Source organism: Lathyrus oleraceus, chromosome 2 (genome assembly GCF_024323335.1).
Source record: "Lathyrus oleraceus cultivar Zhongwan6 chromosome 2, CAAS_Psat_ZW6_1.0, whole genome shotgun sequence".
In the NCBI taxonomy this organism is placed as follows: domain Eukaryota; kingdom Viridiplantae; phylum Streptophyta; class Magnoliopsida; order Fabales; family Fabaceae; genus Lathyrus; species Lathyrus oleraceus.
Window position 1 is genome coordinate 131,838,691 of NC_066580.1, and position 16,212 is coordinate 131,854,902.

Sequence of the window (16,212 nt, forward strand, 5' to 3'; positions counted from 1 at the left end):
AAGTGCAGGTAGACACAGTTTCAGACCCTTGTGAATGCAGTATAAGATACACTTATGATCTGTGTTGATGTAGTCAGAAGAGTTAGAAGCAGGGCGATGATGAATGGTGCCTAAGATGATCTTCAGCCAGACCTGGAGGTTCTGATGTAGCTCATTGTTCTTGGAATGCTTGCCTTCAACACTCTATTGGAAGATGGTAGGGTTGATTTCCTGGGACAAGTATTTCGCCCTAGGGTTTATGTTGTAGATGCGTCTTCCTCCTGTCTTCTCCATGTTCAGAAGGGAGGCAATTGATTTCTCAGTGATGACTATCTTGACTCACATAACACAGGAGACAATGTAATGATCATCTGAGTCTGCGAAGCACCAGAACTCCTCACCAGATTCGTGTACACAGGGCTATAGAGGCGTTGAAAGTAGGTTTCCCACCCTTTCATTTTCTATTCTTCAGTAAGGTCTGCGCCATTTCGCTTCATGTTTTTGAAATCGCCCAAAGATTCACATAGAACTTCAAGCTTCTCAAAGGGAGTTGCTAGATGTATGTGGGGCTCACGATCGAGGATGTGGGGTTCCCTGTAGACTGGGGTTGAGACGACGGCGGTGGTTGCAGTAGTTTGTTGACTTGAGCTAGGTGCTTGCTCTGTTGAGTTCATTTGTTGGTAGAAGTTGTAAACAGGTTATTGTTGAGAATCCATGAAGAACAGTTGAAGATGATGATGAATATTTGAAGAGCTTAATGGAGACAACAGAAATTCTTTGAAGGAGATGAAGAACTGAGAGAGAGGGTTTTGTGAGGTCGTGTGTGTAAAGTGTGCAAGTGTAGTTTGTGAAATGAATATATACACATTTAGGGTGCATGCAAAACGACAATAGAAAGTGAATTTAATAGTTAAGAAATTGAATGCAGCACGTTAACCAAGTAAGCACATTTGGAGGAGAATGATTACAGCCCATGATGGAGTTCTAATCCCTAAATCAGCATACTGCTCGAGGAGATATCAAGAGCCTGTCTCTTGATTTCTACTAGACAGTTGTCTAGAAGTCCCAAGGTCAGACGCAAGATGTACCACATGTTACTCTATCTGATCTTCAGGAAGACCAAAGGTTTGGATCTTGAGGATTTCTGACTCAGATGACTTCTTAACTGGTAGTAGCATCAGAGTCAGATGCAGATTCCAGGTGTTTACTTCAGAGTCTTATTTTGCTATTTTAGAGGCACATTTCATTCTGGACAATTTTGAATGTTTAGATTTTTCAAGATAAAAGAGAATCTATATTCAACAAGGGGTTTGGTAAAAATACAGCCCATTGATGGTTTGTATCAATAAATTTTAAGATTATTACCCCTTTTCTGAACATAGTCTCTAATGAAATGATGTTTTGTTTGTATGTGCTTATCTCTGGAATGCAAAATAGGATTCTTACTTAAATAGATGGCGGCAGTATTATCACAGAAGATGAGAACGTTACTCTCAAAGATCTGATGGGCTTCAAGTTGATTATTCATCCATAGCATCTGAGTAGTGCATAGTGATGCTAATATATATTCTGCCTCTGCAGTGGACAGAGCTATGGTTGATTGCCTTTTGCTGGCCCAAGATATCAGATTCTTTCCTAAGAACTGACAGTTCTCAGATGTACTTTTATGTTCCATTCTATCCCGTGCATAATCTGCATCACAATAATTAGAAAGTCTATACTCTGATGTTTTCTCATACATCAGGGCCAGGTTAGGGGTTCCTTTCAGATACCTGAGTATTCTTTTAACAATTGTTAAATGAGATTCTCGAGGATCTGATTGGAATCTGGCACAGAGTCATACACTAAACAGAATATCAGGATGTGTAGCAGTCAAATAGAGAATAGAGCCTATCGTACCACGATAAAGCTTCTGACAAACCTTTTGGCTAATTTCTTCTTTTTCCAGAATGCAAGTTGGATGCATAGGTGTCTTAGCAGGTTTGCATTCAACCATTTCGAATTTCTTCATAATGTCTTTTATGTATTTACTTTGATAAACGTAGGTATCTTCTGAAGCTTGATTTATTTGAATCCCTAGAAAGAACTTTAGTTCTTGCATTAAGCTCATTTCAAATTCTGCCTGCATTAGCTTAGAGAATTCTTGACATACTGAAGGGTTAACTGAACCAAAAATAATGTCATCAACATATATCTGGCATATCATGAGATCATTTCTAATGTTTTTACAGAAGAGTGTAGAGTCAACCTTTCCTCTAATAAAGCCATGTTCCAGAAGGAAATTACTTAATTTATCATACCAAGCTCTAGGAGCTTGTTTTAAACCGTACAGTGATTTCTTGAGTTTAAAAACGTGTTCTGGACATTTAGAGTTTTCAAAACCTGGAGGTTGATTGACATAAACTTCTTCTGATAGTTAACCATTAAGAAATGCACTCTTGACATCCATTTGATATAGTTTGATAGAATGATTTACAAGAAATGAAACAAGTAAACGAATAGATTCTAACCTGGCGACTGGAGCAAAGGTTTCGATGTAGTCAATGCCTTCTTATTGATTGTACCCTTGTGCCACCAGTCGAGCTTTATTTCTGACAACTTCTCCTTTTTCGTTCAGTTTGTTTCTGAACACCCATCTGGTTCCAATAATGTGGGTTCCTTTAGTCTTTGGAACAAGATCCTAGACGTCATTCTTTGAGAATTGATCTAGCTCTTCTTTCATAGCTAGAACCCAGTCGTTGTCTTGAAGTGCCTCATCACAGGAAGTAGGCTCTATCAGAGATACTAGTCCTAGAGGGATTTCTTCAATTACTTTGAATGTTGACCTAGTTCTGACACGTTCATCCTTGTTTCCCAAAATCAAATCTTCAGAGATGTTGGGGCGGCTTTTTTATTTCTTCTGGATAGTCGAGGCTTCAGTTGCATCTGGACTTTGTTTATCAGATACTTCTGGTGCTTTAGTCTTTTCGTCAGAACCTGCAAGAGTAATCTCTAGATCTCCAAGTTTCTCAACTAGCTTTGACTTTTCAGGGTCAAGCTTATCATCAAATCTGACATGGATTGATTCTTCCATAATTTTGGTTTTTGTGTTATATACTCTGTAGCCTTTAGAATTTTCTAAGTATCCTAACATAATACCTTTTTGTGCTTTTGAATCAAACTTGTTAAGATGTTCTTTAGTATTCAGAATAAAGCAAAAGCATCCAAAAGGACGGAAATTAGAAATGTTGGGTTTTCTTCCCTTGCAGAGTTCATAGGGAGTCTTTTCCAGAATAGGTCTTACATAGATTCTATTCTGAATATAACACGCTGTATTTACTGCTTCAGCCTAAAAGTGCTTAGCCACATTTGTTTCATTGATCATGGTTCTGGCCATCTCTTGGAGTGTCCTATTCTTCCTTTCTACAACTCCATTTTGTTGTGGAGTTCTAGGACAGGAGAAATCATGGGATATTCCATTAGAATCGAATAGTTCTTCAAAAAAAATATTTTCAAATTCTCCATCATGATCACTTCTGACTCTGATGATTTTAGAGTCAAATTTGTTTTGCACTTTGGAACAAAAGCTAGTGAATACAGAGTGAGACTCACTCTTATGCTTTAGGAATTTTACCCATGTCTAGCGACTAAAATCATCAACAATAACTACTCCATATTTCTTTCCATTGACTGATGCTGTTTTAACAGACCCAAAAAGGTCAATGTGAAGAAGTTCCAGAGGCTTAGAGGTGGAAACAATATTTTTCTTTTTAAAAGATGTTTTGGAAAATTTCCCTTTCTGACATGCCTCACACAGAGCATCTGAAGAATACTTTAGCTTGGGTAGACCTCTGACTAACTCAAACTTGTTTAGCTGAGAAATTTTTCTCATGCTAATGTGGCCCAACCGTCAATGCCATACCCATTGCTCTTCGTGAACAGACAGAAGGCATTTTACATTTTGTTCTTTTAGGTCTGAAAGATTTATCTTGTAAATATTGTTTTTCCTCCTGCCAATAAATAGGACTATTCCATTGTCCTGATTAATTGCTTTACATATTTTTTGATTGAAGATTACATCATAGCCGTTATCACTTAATTGACTTATTGATAACAGGTTATGCATTAATCCTTCTACATAGAGAACATCAGATATAGAGGGAAGAGTTCCATTACCAATAGTTCCGGAGCCTCTGATCCTTCCTTTCTGATTTCCTCTGAAACCTACGAAGTCAGCATCTTTAAGTTCCAGGCTTTGGAACATATGCTTTCTTCCCGTCATGTGTCGCGAGCATCCATAGTCCAGGTACCATGATTGGTGTCTTAACTCTGCAACATAAAAAATCTTATCCTTTGGTACCCAGAATCTTTTGGGTCCTTTATGATTAGTTTTCCCAGAGTTTCTTAGAACTTTGGGCTTTCTAGCATTATCAAAATGTTGTGCTTGTGTATATGTGTAGTGATAAGAAAAAAGAGATTTAGGTTTGTCATCTATGGAAGATTTATCTTCATTGGGAACATACCCTATTCCTCTTTTACTATTCTGACTTACTCCATAAATCATGGATGCCATTCTGCTCCTTTCTATCCCATTTTTAAGAAACTTTTGAAAAGATTTTTCATATTCATATATCATTATGTTAGAAGTTTGTGGGGCTTGAGATACTGCTTCTTCAAGTTTTAAACATTGTTTATTTGTGGAGTTTCTTTCTTTTATCAAAGTTTGATTTTCATCTTTTAGTTCTGAAGCAGTTATCTCAAGCTTATCACATTCTTTGATTGTTCTTTCAAGAACTCCTTTTAAAGCCTTAAATTTTTGTTTAAGTTTCTGATATGAGGTTAGAGTTTCATAAAGGCATGATTCAAGGTCGGAGCGAGAAAGTTCAGAAAATACGTCTTCAGAGTCAGATTCTCTATCTGATGTATTTCTGGAAGTGATAGCCATGAGTGCAACATTTGTATGTTAGAGTCTGATTTGGATGAATCAGATCCACTATTGTCCCAGGTGGCCATCAGTCCCTTTTTAGTTCTGAATGAACTTTTCTTGAAATTCTCTCTTTTAGAGCTTTCTTTCTTCAACTTGGGACATTCATTTCTGTAATGACCTGTTTCCTTACATTCATAGCATGTTATATCTTTGTTTTGCTTACCTCTGGAAGTTAATTCTGAGCGATCTCCCTTGGGTTTTGGTCTTCTGAAGTTATTATTCCTTTTTCTCCAGAGTTGTTTTACTCTTCTTGTTAGAAGGGATAATTCTTCTTCGTCGTCAGAGTCTTCCTTCTCAGAGTCGTCATTGTCTTCCTCTTCAGCCTGGAAGGCTTTGTTTCTATCTGGTTTGCGTCTTTCGGATCTGGACTTTAGTGCTACAGACTTGATCTTCTTTTGAGGTTCCTCTTCCTCCAGTTCTATCTCGTGGCTTCTAAGTGAACTGACGAGTTCCTCAAGGATGATATTGTTCAGATCTTTTGATAACTTTAAAGTTGTGACCATGGCTCTCCATTTCTTTGGCAAGCTTCTAACAATCTTTTTGACATGATCCGCAGTTGTGTAGCCTTTATCCAGGACTTTGAGTCCTGCAATTAAAGTTTGAAATCTAGAAAACATTACCTCTACAGCTTCATCGTCCGCCATTTTAAAAGCTTCATATTTCTGAATTAGAGCCAGAGCCTTTGTTTCTTTGACTTGAGAATTTCCTTCGTGAGTCATCCTCAGGGAGTCAAGTATTTCTTTAGTTGTTTCCCTATTGGTGATCTTTTCATATTCATTGTAGGAAATGGCATTGAGTAGTATCGTTCTGGCTTTGTGATGGTTTTTGAATTCACGCTTCAGATCATCTGACATTCTGCTTCTGGGAATAGCAACGCCAGCGTCTGTCACAGGTGGTGTGTAGCCAATTGTGACAATATCCCATAGATCAGCGTTGTAGCCCAAAAAGAAACTTTAAATTCTGTCTTTCCAATAATTAAATTTTTCTCCATCAAAGATTGGAGGTTTAGCATTGTAACTATCTCTTTCATTGGTGTTGGCCATAGTTTTTCTCACGTTGGATCTCTCTACACTGTTAAGTGTTTAATTAGAAAATCAATAACAAAGCCGTAGCTCTGATACCAATTGAAGGTTGAGAAAAATAAGAAAGGGGGTTTGAATTGTTTTGGAAATAAAAACTTTTCAAAAATCAGACACAGAATAAAAAAGGAGATGACACAGAATTTTATCATGGTTCACTTGAAATTCAAAGCTACTCCAGTCCACCCAGCCAAGGTGATTTCGCCTTCAAAAAGACTTAATCAACTAATCTTGGAAGATTACACAACCAATCGTCTAAGAGAATAATCTCGCAGCCCTCTCAAGTATTCAGACTACATAGAGTCACATGAGGAAGTATTTTAAGCAAGAGTATAAATTATAATGTAATGTGCTTCTAACAAGCAAGAATTACAGAATTGTAAGAACAATAGTTTTTCACGTAAGAGCAGCAACTCGTGAAAGATAAGAAGGAAATTGCGAGTTTTCGTATTCTTGTGTGTCTCAGGTGTGTATTCTTATGAAGTATTCCATCTTTTATATAGTCGTTGTGAAGGACCGTTGGAGTGATGACATGATCTTGGTCATTGAAGAATGTTTAATGTCATTACTCTCCTTGTTTCTTTCTAAAACAGTTTTGCGCGCCTCATTATTTCCTTCTCGAAATACTTTCTTTCCAAATTAAGATTTCTTTACGGTTACGCGTTCTGAACTGTGAGTCTGCATCACAGTCTTGATAAATCAGAGTTTGTCTTCAGAGGATGATTATGTCTGACCACATCAGAGTTTCTCAATGCTCTAGACTTCTTTAGATTCAGAGTCTAGATTCAGTATTCTTTTATCAAAGTTTTTGACTTCTTTATGTTGAGTTGATCAGAATCAGAGCCTTCTGGACACATTCTTTTTGAGTAGTATCTAATAATCAAATATTTTGTATCTGATGTATTTCTCTATCTGATGTTTGATCAGAGTCCTGCATACTAAGAAAAAATCTTGTTAGAGTACCATTTTTGTTTCATCCGTTGTTATCATCAAAATCTTAGAGATATATTGTAGAACCAACTTTGTTCTTACAACATAACACACAAAAAAAAATGCAAAAGAGGTGGCCTAATCTCATCCATACTTATGTTGATTTTTCAATCAACTAGCCTTAAGACTTTGAGATATCATAGGCCAAATGAGATGAATGCATAAAGAAGTGGAATGAGATGAAGAGGGAGGGGAATGTATCAAAACTCAAATTGGTTAAAGGAGGACTTTTACCAAATTAATATCATCCATTCATTTTGGGAGATGGAATGTACATTCCATCAATCCCCTAAATCCAATGATATTAACTTGACAAAGTCAAATCAACCTTGACCAAGGCCCAACAACAAGAGTCAAACTCAAATAAGTCATCACAATTGGTCAACACAATTAATTGACATTTATTCAAATTAAAAAGACTAAAATAATACATTTAAATTAAATATGGTTTGTCAAATTCCTAAAACCTCATCAAAACACCAAAGAAATGGCCATGAGATTTATCATAGGTCAAACAAGGCCAAAGAACCTTGGAGAAAAATTTTCAGAATTTTTAAAGAATTAAATGTATTTTTAAACAATTAAAAACAAACACAAAATCAATTAAATCATGAAAAATATTGATAATGATCCAAAAAATAATTTTAATTCAAAATATGAAAGAGGAAATTATTTAAATTTTTTTGGTGAAACTCTCATATTTTTTGGATCAATATTAAATTTAATATGAATTAATGAAAATAAAATGATTAAAATGAAAATCAGAAAATAGCAAAAAACGTGGACCACTTGATCTCCCTCATTAATTGAGGTGGCAGATCAAGTGGTCCTCAGCGCACGTTCCATAATGGACACTAGTCAATGCGCTGCAGGGATGGTATTTGAAACCAACGCACGAGATTAAAACATTTTGCAAGGATCCTATGGTTTGAGACATGCCAACACACGACCGGAGTTGTAGCTCCGGTCTTCTTCTCAGGTGGACCTCACCGGACTGGTCCACCCTCAACCATCACCAAAATAAAAAAGGAGGACATGATCTGAAAGAAAAAATGGCGTAGAGCACGAATCTGACCTCAATTTCAACTAACTCCAAATATATAAAAAGATATGAGGAGTTGAATTTTGAGGTGTGTCAAATGAGTTGCTTCGATTTGACTTCTAAGCAACTCAATCTTCTTGCCTACATTGGTAGGACTTCAGATAACCAAAGATCCAAGAGAATTGAGTAGAATTAAGTGAGAATCGAAAAGATGAAGTTTTCTGAAAATAACCTTCAATGTTATGCAGTTCTTGATGTTGCTTGCTCCAAACACAATTTGATCACACTTGAGAAGCTAGCAGGAAGTGATTAGAGAGGTTGCAAGGCTTTGGATCCTGGAGTTCTTGAATCTCGAATAACTGAGATTCAAACTCAAATTTCAAATTGAAATTTCTCAGGTTTTCCTTTAGAATGAGAGGGTTTCAATGGGGGGCAAAGCTGACACACAAAGTGTTGTTCAAATGAGCTCAGAAGCCTTCTTTTTATAGCCAAAGGGAATGATATTTGCACACTTCAAAATCTATCCAAAATTGGAAATATGGGTGGCATGAGTGAATGGGCATGTACAGGCCCATGATGCAATGCATTAAGGTCCAAAATTATTCATATTGAAGACTGAATGAAGCTTGAATGACAAGGCATTGTGAACTGAAGTTTGTACAATAGATTCTTTCCAATGATGCAACCTATTAAAGCCCTGCGCAGACCAATCAATCTTTGTACAAAATGCATAAACTTGGCTTCTTTGGAAAGCTTGGATCAAAGGGAACAAGTTTGATGTTGAACACTTTTTCATTTGGAGCTTGGAATATGGAGAATTTTGAGGTGGAAGTTTGGAAATTTCAACATGTTGAAATTTTTTCTAAGTGTCAAGCCATATATCTCAATATTTTGCCTTGCTTAACTTTTTATGTGAGCTTCAAATGAGAACAGTGTCTTCACCAAAGTTGTAGCTCTTTTAAAGAAATTTAAAATGGTCACCAATTTCATGGCATTTGGATTTATAATGATAAAGTTATGCATTTTTGAAATTTGGAAAAATCACTTGTTCAATGGTATAGCTCAAAAATGACCTATAATGTAACCTCATATCACATGTTCATAAAAGTTGAATTTGCTTTCTACAAACATAAAAGTTGAAGTATACATCTTTAATTCGATTGTGAAACTTTTAAATATTTCATATCATAAACATTGAGCAAGTTATGGCCTTGGGAAGTTGACTTTCAAATTAGGGTTTAGACAAAATGACCTATAATGTTTCAACATAGAAAATGATTTTCCAAGCAAAACTAGCTCTAGGTATCAACATGAGAGTTGTTTGTAATGTCATTTAGAGTAAAGCTTCTCTTGGAATCATTTTCATATGGTGAAAATTGTAGGAGATAGGGTCTAGGGAGACCCTGTTTTGATCAGATGAATTCATCTGGCCAACCACCATCAACCAATTTGCTAACCTTCAATTCTTTTGAATTTCTTTGTTCATGGTAGATCATATATGCATAAGATGATGAATTTTTAAGTGTCCCTTAAGAAATTTTGATCAATTGAGGAGATAGCTTGTTGGAGAAGTTACTCAAGATACCCAGTCAAACTAGGGTTTCCAAGGCAAATCACCCTCAAACTCTTGAAGAATACTTGATCAATATGATATGTAGAAATCATGGGGACTCATATATGATTCTCATAACCATTCTTGGATCAATTCATGGTTGTGCTCTTTGTCATGAGGGTCTTAAACCCTAGACATGAACTTGATAGATCAATGGAGATCATGCCCTACCTTCAAAAGAGTTAGGCAAATGCAAAGACATATTTTTGGTATTTTGTTTAGTAAAAATGATAAAATACAAGTATGATACAATCACATGGTTCTTGGTGATCTCTCCCAAAACAAACCAAATGAAAGAGGGGTAAGGAGAATACCCAGGTATGATCCCAATGCTAATGCATATGATGAAATTGCATGAGGGATCTTAGGGTCAAAATTGGGGTCTTACAAGTAGCCCAAAGATTTTTCCAGTCATCATCACAAACGAAAATGGTGTCATCCTCAAATTCAATATGACTTAATGAATCATTCCCGTTCAAGGGAAGCTGTTAAATATGTTGTGTCAAATATCCCTCATAACCAATAAAGTGAGACCCTCCGTCATAAGAGTAAACAAGAAGGGAGATAAGGGATCACCTTGTCTAACTCCCCTAGAGCACTTGAAATCCTCGGTGGTACTTCCATTAACCAAAACTGAAAGAAATCTATTACACACCCCTCATCTAATCCAATGCATCCATTTGTCTCCAAAGTTCATAGCCTACATTACACTATCCAAAAATTCCCACTCAACATAATCATAAGCTTGTTTGAAATCATCTTTGAATAAAATACACCATATGTTCTTCCTTTTTACGGGATCAATGAGCTCATTAACCACCAAAACTCCGTCTAAGATTTGCCTACCGAGAATGAATGTCATTTGAGACACAGATACCAACTTGCCTATAACCTTGCTGAGCCTAACGACCATAATTTTCGCTATGACCTTGTAGATATAGCCCACGAGACTAATAAGATGATAGTCTTCCAAATCTTGAGGGTTTAACTTTTTTGGAGTCAAATAAATGCAAGATGACAATAAGGCCTTTGGAAGAACATCAATCATCTTCAATTCTTAAATATAAATAATCACGTCCGTACCCACGACCTCCCAGCAGCGCTGTAAAAATTTGAAGTTAAATTTGTCGGATCCTGGACTTTTTTTCCCTTCGCACCCCTTAATGGCTTCAATAATATCTTCTGGAGAAAATGGCTATTCCAACATCTCAATTTCGACATTAGTAAGTTTAGGAAAATCTGTCATATCTGTGGCGGTAAACGTTTTGAGATTAAGTTATTGATTAACTTAACTCACAAAGCAAGAGTCGCCACTATGCTTTTATTATTTCCAAAGGAAAAAGGAAAAGCACGAACAAAACCCAAAGAAGTTTTTAAAACAAAAAACTAATAAAAGAGATAAGGGCCTGGGGGTTAGTTATGCAAAGAAAAGGTATTAGCACCCTAAAAATCTATAGTACTACCTCTTTGAATATATGTGCATTTTGGATTAAAATGGTGTTATTTGCAAAAGATGGGATATATGTTTTTTTATGATTTTTGTGTTTGCCGAGACTTTCCGAGTCTCATGCCTACGTACCAAAAAAGTGCAATGGAGGATCAAAACCTCGTAGTTCATGGTAAAAATAAAAAAGATATTTGTTTTGATTCATTTTTAATGAAAAGACATTTTGTCATTTTTAGGAGACCACTCAACTAGTCACCCACGAGTATGAGAACTTTACATCATCATAGAGAAGGGCTCCAACTTGGATAAATATAAATAAGTATGCAACTAGCTCTCTTGGATGGAAAATGATTATCATCAATACTATGGGGATAGGAGAATCATATCTCATCTATGAAAATGACTCAGTCTAAACTTTGAGAAAATGTTTAAAAAGGGAAAAGTACATAAAGGGCACAAAAATGATTAAATGAGTTATGCGTTTTTTTAGTCTTTTTGAGATTAGTCTAAATATGATTAAGATATGTTAGCATTTATTTTAAGATAATATTTTGAAAATAACTTGAAAAAGTCAAGATTTATTAAGAAAATGGTTATAGTGTAAAAACAAGAAAGTTTGATAAGAGAGAGGAGATTTTGAAAATTAAAGAAGGAGAGGAGAAGAAAAGATTATTCTAAAGTATAAAGTAAAAACTAGGGAGGAAAGATCTAACCAAGAGATAGCAAGCTTTATGACCTAAGACAAGTAAGAATTTTCTCCTTTGGATTAAGCCTTAAGCAAGCCAAAAAAGCAAAGAATAATTCATGTATCAGATGAAACCAAACTAACAAGGTCAAGTCTTCAAAATAAATCCAAAGTCAAAGGTACTAGATTAATCCCAAAGTCTGAAATCACAAGCTTCTAAAGCAAGGGTCAAAATCGTAATTCTAAGTTCATAACTCCACAAAAATGCTAAGGGTAGTAGCCACAAGTCCATGAGTCCGGGGAATCAAAAAAAATTTTAGGGGGATTTTTCCTTTATTAATGTCTTTGAAAGAAAGAGAAATTCAAATGGACAAAGAACAAATAATATAAGCATAAACAAATATGATATGGTGTGCTAAAATAAAAAGCACAGAGTAAATGACAAAAGAGTAAATGTTATAAGATAAATGACATTTAAAATAAGAGTTAATACAAAATAATGTTAGTAAATGATGTTAGTAATTAAAAAGGGAAAGACAATTTTGTCATTTTTTTGGAGAACACTCAACTATTCACCCACAGGCAGGAAAATATGGACCTTTACATCACCTATGAGAAGGACTCCAACTTGGATAAAATCAACAAGTATGCCACTAACTCTCATAAGTGAAAAGGAGACAATATTTTTCACACAATACCATGAGGAGTATGAGACTTACAATGTCACTTATGAAAATGACTTAGTTTCAGGACAAATATAGCGCTATGTTAAGCAATCGTAATTGGACTTATGTAGAAGTCACAACTATCTAAGGTCAGTCAAAATGATGTTTGTGTTAATACATGCTAGAGAAATGATATGTAAATAATTCTCCTAAAGTTATGCCACAAAAAAAAGAGAATTGACCAAGCAGGAAGGCTAGGAGAGTGGTCAATTACTTCAATTCATACTTCATAGTACTTAATACAAACTTATGCATCAATAGAAAGTACCTTAAATGATCCATGACCAACTAAGAGATGGATTTGAAATGATGAAAGTTCATCAAGCACCAATCCACACATCATGAACAAAATGGACACAAACCATCCAATTGATCAAGAAGAAAAGAAAGAGATGAAGAAGAAGGGGACAAAAGAGGTCACACCCAAATTGTATCAAAGGTTTGATCAAGTCATCATCAAAACCAATCATCCATTTTGGTGGATTAGGGTTTCCACACCATCAACACCTAAGATCAATTGAGTTTTATGAGACCTATGATCAAAACAACCATGATCCAAAGCCAAGAGAAGTCAACAAAGGTGAAACAAATATAAAATGTCATAAAATAAAATAAAATGCATCAAAAACATTTTTAGAATGGATTTTAAAAGGGTTATAAAAGAGAAAATCCATTAAGTCCTTCAAAATACCAAATAAATAGCCAAGAAAATTATGGAAGGTTGGAAATAAAATAAGAAGCATATAATAAATGTTAAGAATGTTGGCTTAAATTCACTTTTGGACCACCTAGTTTGGGCGTTTTAAACAATTGATCCCCCTATTACAAAATCAGCGATTATGGTCCCTTAATTTTGATGGTCTTTGGATTTTTATGGTCCCACTCCACTTTTACATACATGGCATTGATGATTAGGATAAAAATTTTATTTTTAATTATTTGTCATTGATGACTAGGATATTTTATATTTAATATTTTTCTTAACTAATTTAATATTTTTAATAATTTTGTAAAGAATTAATAATTTAAATTGATATTTAATTAATTAAAATTTTGGAAAATTATCTAGAGCCTAAAGCCCATTTCATTGTAAATATACTTAGCTCTCAAAGGCCCATTTCCATTCCAACCCACTTATGCAATACACTATAAACCTTTCCATAAAACAAGAAGAAAATGACATGGGACTTTGCAAATGCTTTACTGCAAGCTTGTAACTCTTTGATCTTTGTCTTATGGTCAGAGGCCACAATAATTGATTATTTCTTGCAACTGTAATGGCGCGTAATCATAACAACGTGATGTGATTTTTTGCATTTGTGAGTATATAGCCCTCGTTGATAAAAATACACAAAATATTACTTGCACAACCTAGCTATTTTTTCATTATTTTTTGGGGCAGTATTCCCTCTTCTTTTTCTGACTCATTACATGATTGGTGAATACATCTTCAATGATATCGTCATTTTGACTGTTGATATATTTTCATTTATTGTGCACACCACAAGTGTTTTTGGTGTTTCAACAAAATCTATGGAGCTTTCTTTCGATGCCATTGGAAATAGTGTGCCTACAATACTTCTGTTAATGCAAAGATACTTGTATGCACAAGGAGGCCTTCAGGTATTTAAACTAACACGTACCATAAACCTTATGTATGACTTGTTGTTTAATTTCAATAGTCTTGAATCTTAAAACTTAACTATTTAACATATACATCTAGGCAGAAGGAATCTTCAGAATTAATGCTAAAAGTAGTCAAGAGAAGTTTGTGAGGAAACAATTGAACATAGGACTTGGTACTGAATGGTATTGATGTGCAGTGCTTCACAGGTCTTATAAACGTATTTCTAAGTTATTATAAACAAAACCGTAATACAAGTATACTCTAACAAATATGACAACTTTGTATGTTTCACTACCCTGCTACATCGCTTATGTTAAACAGTAAAATCAAAAGAGTGGAAGGACGTTATATCCGACGATATTTATAAGATTGAATTCAAAACTGCTTTCGAGTACTCCCTGAAATTAGAAAAATAACTCTATCAAGGAACGCTCTCAGAAGCATCGTTATTTTACAGACCTTGATTGAAGACTCCAAGTTTTTTGATCAACCAAACAAAGATCAAAGAGTTACAAGCTTGCAGTAAAGCATTTGCAAAGTCCCACATCGTTTTCTTCTTGTATTATGGAAAGGCTTAAATCAACAAGACAATGAAATGGGCTTTAGGCCCTAGATAATTTTCCATAATTTTAATTAATTAAATATCAATTTGAATTATTAATTCTTTAAAAAATTATAAAAAATATTAAATTAGTTAAAAATCTTATTAAATATTAAAATATCCTAGTCATCAATGACAGGTAATTAATTAATTTTTTTATTCTAATCATCATTACCACCTATGCAAAACTGGAGGGGGACTACAAAAATCCAAATACCATCAAAATTAAAGGACTAAAATTGTTGGTTTTGTAATAGGAGACCAATTGTTTAAAACACCTAAACAAGGAGGAACAAACGTGCATTTAAGTCAATCATTTTTAAACCAATTAAAACAAAGGGAAAAAGAGAAAATTAAAAAAAAAATTGAAAATCCAGAAAATAAAATATTGAAATATAAAAATAAGATGAAGAAAAATAAAAATCAGATGAAGAAAAATAAAATAGAATTTTAGAAATTATTTTGGTATTTTTTAGATACAAATTAAATATTCTATGAATTTTAAAAGAAAAAGAAATTAAAAATGAAAACGAATAAAAAGAAATAAAATCAGAAAAAACACAGAGTGTTGGATCTGACTTCATTAATTGACGTGGCAGATCCAACAATCACAAGGCTGGGACACACGGTGGAAATTAGACAAAGTAAAATACGAGATCTAATTCAAATTGGACCAATCAAAACATTTTAAATGTCCAACATGTCTTAAAACTCAGGTAATCTTCCCCGATGGTGTCTCACCGGGGTTTCATCGTTTGGTAAATTCAGCACGAGACCACCACCAATTTGATCGCCTCCTCAAAATGAATTCAACCTCATGTTCCAAATGCATTTATCTAAACCGAGGATGGGGAATTTCAGGGAAGTTTTAGAAGCTAGCAACCCACGAAAAATAAATTTATATGATGAGCAGGATTAATCAACACCAACTAAGTTAGGGGAAAGCATCACAGGATGAATGACTACATTGTGGTACCTTGTTTGAGTTCAAATGATGGTCAGAACTACCGTGTCCAAATGGTGATCACAAGTTGATGAAGCTCGATCTAGAAAGAGCGATTCAGGAGGTCTTAGAGCTTGCGAATGGTTGCAAAAGCTTCAGAAAAGATTGAAGATGCTAATGGAATCAAGAAATTAGACTGAAACAAGCCGAACTCAAAACACGATAGTTCAATTTTTTGGAAAAGTTTAAGAATGGAGCAGGGATTTCTTGGCTCTCAAATGCTTGGAAATGAATGCAGTAGCTTCCTCTATTTATATGGAATTTGTTTGGATCCAAATACGTGTCGAATCAAGCTTAATTCGTCCAAAACAAATTTGATCAGAATGTGTGGAAAGTGTGACTTGCAATCCATGAAAACTGAGCCAAATATGCATTTCAAGGGTCAGTTAACTTATGGAAACTTGGTTAAACATATTTATTTCCAAAACATGTGCTAATTTGGCTTGTGATTGAGGA